This window comes from Lygodium microphyllum, chromosome 4, assembly GCF_053477565.2.
Source record: "Lygodium microphyllum isolate KBCC chromosome 4, Lygodium_microphyllum_v1.1.10, whole genome shotgun sequence".
NCBI classification, from domain to species: domain Eukaryota; kingdom Viridiplantae; phylum Streptophyta; class Polypodiopsida; order Schizaeales; family Lygodiaceae; genus Lygodium; species Lygodium microphyllum.
The window spans coordinates 165,288,110-165,294,240 of NC_141138.1; positions in this window are offsets into that span (position 1 = coordinate 165,288,110).

Below are 6,131 nucleotides of genomic sequence, written 5' to 3' on the forward strand. Positions count from 1 at the left end.
CAAAAAGGGTTGCCCCTCTATCTTGCCATGCACCTTGTCTGTGCCACATGCGACACCTCTGCAGCACCCAAATCATTCCACTACATTATTCAGTCATACAGGTGGTTTCTGATCACTTTCGGAAGCATAGCAAGATCAAAAACCTCCAACGAAGTATTTGATTGGGAGGGGTGGTTCCTAGTATTCTTAAAAGCTTGCCTTCTGCGTCTCATGGAGGAATCCTTATCTTTCATGAAACATCATCATAATTGGCCTCATATTCTTGCCTTATCCTCAAAGTTTAATTAAAAAATGAGCATTAATATAAAACCATTTAATCTAAATAAACCATTTCCTCTACAATGCCTTTTTTGTATAAGTGGCTTTCATCTTCCTTATGACCTTTCTTCTCAATCAAGAATTTCCATGTCCACGCTCATCACGAAAGATATTGCTTTCCTAATTTTTAGTTTTATTTTCAATAAAACCTACCTCTCTTTCCTTTTCAAAACTATTGGGTGGAGAACTTCATTGCAATAGCTTTTGTGAGGGTATGCACTATGGTTATATATTCTTCGGGTCTTAATGAGCTTCATGATGTGGTTGTCATTTAATCCGTGGTTGAGTGTGTTGTTGTTTTTGTATGCAACATTTCTGAAGAGCCCTATCTTTTGGGTTTTGCTTGTGGTTTTATTTGGTGTGCTTCTAAACCTAGGCTCCCTGTCCTAGTTGTGTTTTTTGAAACTGTGTATTATCTTCTTTCTCTATCCAATGGCAGTTCAAAGATAATGAAGAAAAATAATATCAAAGATGAAGATGAAGATTTTTCCAAGTGTTGATTGTGGTTCTTCTCCAATTTGTTCACCGCGACGCTTCACACGTAAGCGTGGGAGGAATAATGATTGAGAAGTTTGTGCAAATAAAGGCACAAAAATGTGCTCAACATGGAAACATCCTTTGCAAATTGACACTTTGCTTTTGTACTCTCTTGTAAAAAATCATTTATGAAGTAGTGTAAAATGTGTAGTTCAAAAATCTCACATTATAAAATATTGTGCTAGGAAAAGAAAGGTCAATACATTTCGTCTCATGCTAAAATGAAAGGGTCTCTATACCTTAGCCAAAACGTATGCAACCCAATCTTATAATATCAAGAAAGGAAAAGGAGGCAGCTTGTCGGGTGATCTAAGGAGGTGGGAGGTTGAGGTGGTTACATCTCTCTCTTCCTTTATCTTCTATCATGCTTCATTTCTCCCTCTCCCATTTTGGTACAACTCTCATCTTTCTTATTCTTATTTTTTTCTCTCTTGTTCTCCTTTGCAAGATCTCATGGAGAGTGAGGATGAGGATGGCATAAGTGACAGATTTCTTGTGTGTCTTTCATATTCTTGTGTATTTTGAGGGCATGGTTCTTGGAGAGAAAAAGAGGGTTTTCTTGTAGGTTTTTCATGGCCAGCAAGTCATTTGCAGTCTTTACTTGGCCAGTTCGAGCTTCTCTTTGTGCCGTGGCAGAGTGATGTTCAATCACTTGCCTATCTTAGGGTAAAACTAATCACAAAATGAGAATACACCATTGAAGTTCACATTGATGAAGGAGAAAATTATAGCATCTTAACCTATGATATATGGACTAAAATAGGACAACTTGATCTTGAGCCCACTCATGCAATGATTAACCCATATTGATGTTGCCCATATTTCCTCTTAGGAAAATGCAAAATAGTCATGACTATAGAGATCAAAAGCATACCTGTTATGTTTTATATGCTTTCGAACTGAGATATCATAGGAAAGGAAATACTCCTCATCAGATTTTTCAAGTGGCAACAAAATGTGAGGTTGATTACGTAGCCTAAGGATACATGTAACACTTTTGAATGTCAAGATACACACAATCTTTAGCCATTGTGGTCTCACTCACCTCGAGGGAAAGGCAAGGAGCAAGCCCATGACTCAAAAGAGACATTTGGTAAGGGAAACAAGGAGATGCTTGAGGAGTTGCTTAGGGAAAATGGTGAAGAGAGGAAACCACTTAGCACAACCATGATTTAGTTAAGAAAATCATGTTGATGGTAATATGCCATGGCTAAACAAGAAGAACATCCAACACCAACTAATGAAGCACCTAGTAGGAGAGAAATGGTTCTCCAAAACAAGAGGCAACTAATCATCAGAGTCTAGATGTGTTTCTTAGCACAACCTATAGAAGCTTCACAAGTAGATGAAATAAAAAGATAACAAGCACAACTAGTTGATTGAATCAATAGCTAGACTAATTGAATACCCAAGCCCAAAAGAAAGAAAAATAAGAAAAGGAAATAGTATTAGTTGCAAGATGACTATAGAAGTTGCCAATGTAAGGCTCATGGATGAAAGGAGTTGGTAAATTTATAACAAAATCAAACTCTAAATAGTTATGCACCTACCTCACCCAAGAACAATAAGTTGAATAATATTTCCAAGGGTAAGGATTCAAAGCAACCACTACATTCAACTACTACCAACACTAAGTCCACCAAAAATGAAGCTACCAATGACCAATCAAGAGTAGACACAAAGTAGTTGCACTCACAAGTTGCATCTACATTTTCACATCTAACAAGAAACTAGCCTTGGTAACTACTATGCATCAAGATGAGAATGAGGACCTCAAAAGTGCAAGCAATTTGGCACCCGACCAATCCTTCTCATCTTGGTCTAACACTCCAACTAAAATTAAGCCCAAACCAACTATTAAAACTCTAAAAGAAATGGAAATAGAGAAACCTCACATTGAGGATAGAAATGTAACTAAGTGTCTTGTGGAATTGAATGCTAGCCTGAGATTATTAGGATGTATCTATGTCCATGTCCACATAGGAACATTGCCAAAGGAGCACAAGGAATACCTAGCATGACCCCTTATCATGCTAGGAGAAAGAACATCTCAACAAATGCTACAATGAGCTTCTAGATGATCTCATAAGAAACATCACGAAAGAAGAAGCCAAAGAAAATCATTTAACCTCAATATTCTAGGAAGTGCTCTATGAATAAATCCTATTCAAGATGGAAGAGCTGAAATAATAAGCAGAGGCATGAAGCCAATTCAAAAAATATTGGGAAATTTTTAGTATGATTCTTGAGCTTCAATGGTTGAACACACAGGTCAACTACTAATGACTACCTTGAAGGAGAAATTTGAGTATGATTCTCAAGCTTCAATGGTTGAACCCATAGAACTACTAATGACTACCTCGGAGGAGAGATGAGCCATCTGATGGTCTCAAAGGGACCCGCCAACATGTGTAGCCCCTACCTCTCATCCACATACTTGCTAGTGCAAGGTATGGACTTCACTAGGCCAACCCTAAAATATCCCATGGTTGATAAAATCCTTATGAAGGAAGAGCTACATGTTGCAAGCAAACTTGGAAAGAAAGAGCTACATGTTGCAAGCAAACTTGAGAAAGAAACGATACTATTGGACATCGCACAATACTTATCCTTGCTAATGAAGTTGCCATCCATGACTCCTTGATGCTTGCCCCACACTCGAGTATAATCTTAATTTCTACAACTCGCTCTTACCACCTTTTGAGTGACATGGATCCATTGCATGAGTTTTTGTATGACTGAATTGGTGAAACAAGGCTCTCCAAGCCATCAAGTGACACCACTCCCATCAAAGACCCACTAGCTCTAACATCAAAAGAAATGGACCATGAGCAAGGTGCAATCATGCTAAAAACTTCCAAGACTTCAATCTACAAGGCCATCCTCCTCATGGAAGATGCCTTGGACAAGCATGCATATCTACTACTCTTTCTTCCAACAAGGAATGCCCAACTCTAATGTGAAGATTGGCCTTCATCACACAACAACAAAGGTTTCCTTCAATGACTCGGCTTTGATCTTCAGGGTACCCAACCTTAAGTTCTAAGGACTACCACATCATTACCTTTTTTATGTCGCGGTCCAGGTTATTATTCTTTTGAATAGCCTCCTTGCCCTTACAATCCTATCACATTCACAAAGCCTAAAAACCCTATTGTAGTATGGCGTTCTAACTCAACAAGAAAAGAAAAGAAAATCATTCTCTCTCCTCTCCTCCATGGAATAAAGCATGCATTCACATGAGAAAAGGGGAATGGATGTTTGAGCATGAGAGATGGATTGTGTGTGGAAAACAAGCATATAACCACATTGCTAGAGCATTTTGGAGTACATTCAAGTGTGTCACTAGCTGTATAAAGTATTAGCAACCTTAGACCACCCATGGCATAACACACACGTTTCAATCATACTATGTCTTATGCATAAGTACTCAAAATTTTGTCATTATTTGGTTATGAAATGCTAAGGTATTTTTGTGGGGAATGAATATGAGTGAACTTTTATTTTTCATTAATTAAAAATGACTAAAATTAGAAAAAATTTGAAAATAAAAAAGTTTACAAAAATACTAATAATTGGAAAAATTTTAGGGACAAAGTCTAGAATTTTTTTAAAAAACATCCTACAAAAAAATATCAAATTTTATGAGAATTATGGTTCTAGTATGTAAAAATGACATACACCTAGGAGCACAACATGACACCTAGAAGTTAGGTACACCCAGCGGCTTCAATTAGCAAAACCCAACCCCATTTTCTACTTCCCCCACACAAACTCAGGGCACATCAAGGGAAAGACATACTCACCTATGATGATGGAATCTTTCTCCCTGAGTCACTAGTGTACTTCTCTTCATCTCAATGCCATTGTAACCATTTAAAACCAAGATAGCAAGTGTGTCAATCAAGAATCACCTATTATTGCAATATGTACAAGTTGATGATTCATATAGGAACCTCATTCATTGGACCCCATAACCATAAACTCCATAATACTCTCAACATAGCCCAATTTCCTTATCATGATTCTCCTCTGCGACTCCCATCCCTCAGCAATGATAATGATTCCCATATTTTATCCATCAACTTGAACCTTGTTCCATTGGATTGTTGGAAACAAGGAGCCATAAAGCCATATTCTAACTATGTAATATCCTATATATAGCCATGAAGCCATCTTCTAATGTATGTATTGCCTATGTAAGCATGTGCACTTGTATAGTAATCTCACCATAATCTATATATGAATTGCATAGCAACTATGGGACAATACTTTAGGCTTCCTTGGATTTTTACCTGTCTCCCAATCCACACACACACACACACACACACACATACAAAACAAAGTGGCACTCCCCTAAGGAAAAAATGCACAATATGTTTTTCCTTGTAGGTACAAGAAAATGTGGTAGTTTGCAACTTCTATAGCAATCCAAAATCTTCAATCAATGACCAACTTCAACCATCCCATTTAGTTCCAACAAGTCCAACCTTCGTAAATTTTAATCTCTAGAGCCCCATCTAATCCCAATCACCACTCTCGCTTCAGATCCAACTAGGCAACTCCAATAACCACATCGGCCTCCAACCACAACCACTCTCTCCTCACAATGACCACAACATTACCTTGACTTTCCTAATTTGTAATGCAAGTGGAAGTATGCTACCTTTGACAAAGAGTGCCATGGGACTCTAGCACTCGACTAGGAGGGGGTACCATGAGCAAACAAAATAGTAAAGGTGGCATGACCAACTAGCAAAAAGCCATAAATGGCAAAGGTGGAAGTAGCAAAATGAAAGTAAATTAAAGTGTAGTTGAGAAATGTTGCAAGGTGATAGGAATATTTAAATGATTAATTCTCTCATGCCACTTACAATGTATGCACAATATTTTTCAATTAATATTGGAAACCATATAATTATTCGCAAAATTATTTTGAGAGTTGGTCTCAACATCCATGCAAGGTGTTATATTTCCCAATGTTGGAAATGAAGACCCAAAACTTGGCAATGCCACATGCATTAGCTTTCATTCACTTTTGAGAGATCAATCCCAATTAATCCAAAGTATTATGCATAGACTAAGAGTCAAGAGCCAAAAAGAAGGGTAGGGTGCGCGCAACACAACCCATGTATAAAAACTAAAAAGTGAATAAATGAATTCATTTTTGTGTGTCCAAACTTGGGATCTATCTTTTCTTTGTTTCTATCCTATCTTTTCATGCATCACGTTGAGAGTGAGTTTGTGAGACACATGGAATGAGTGAGAAACTAGGA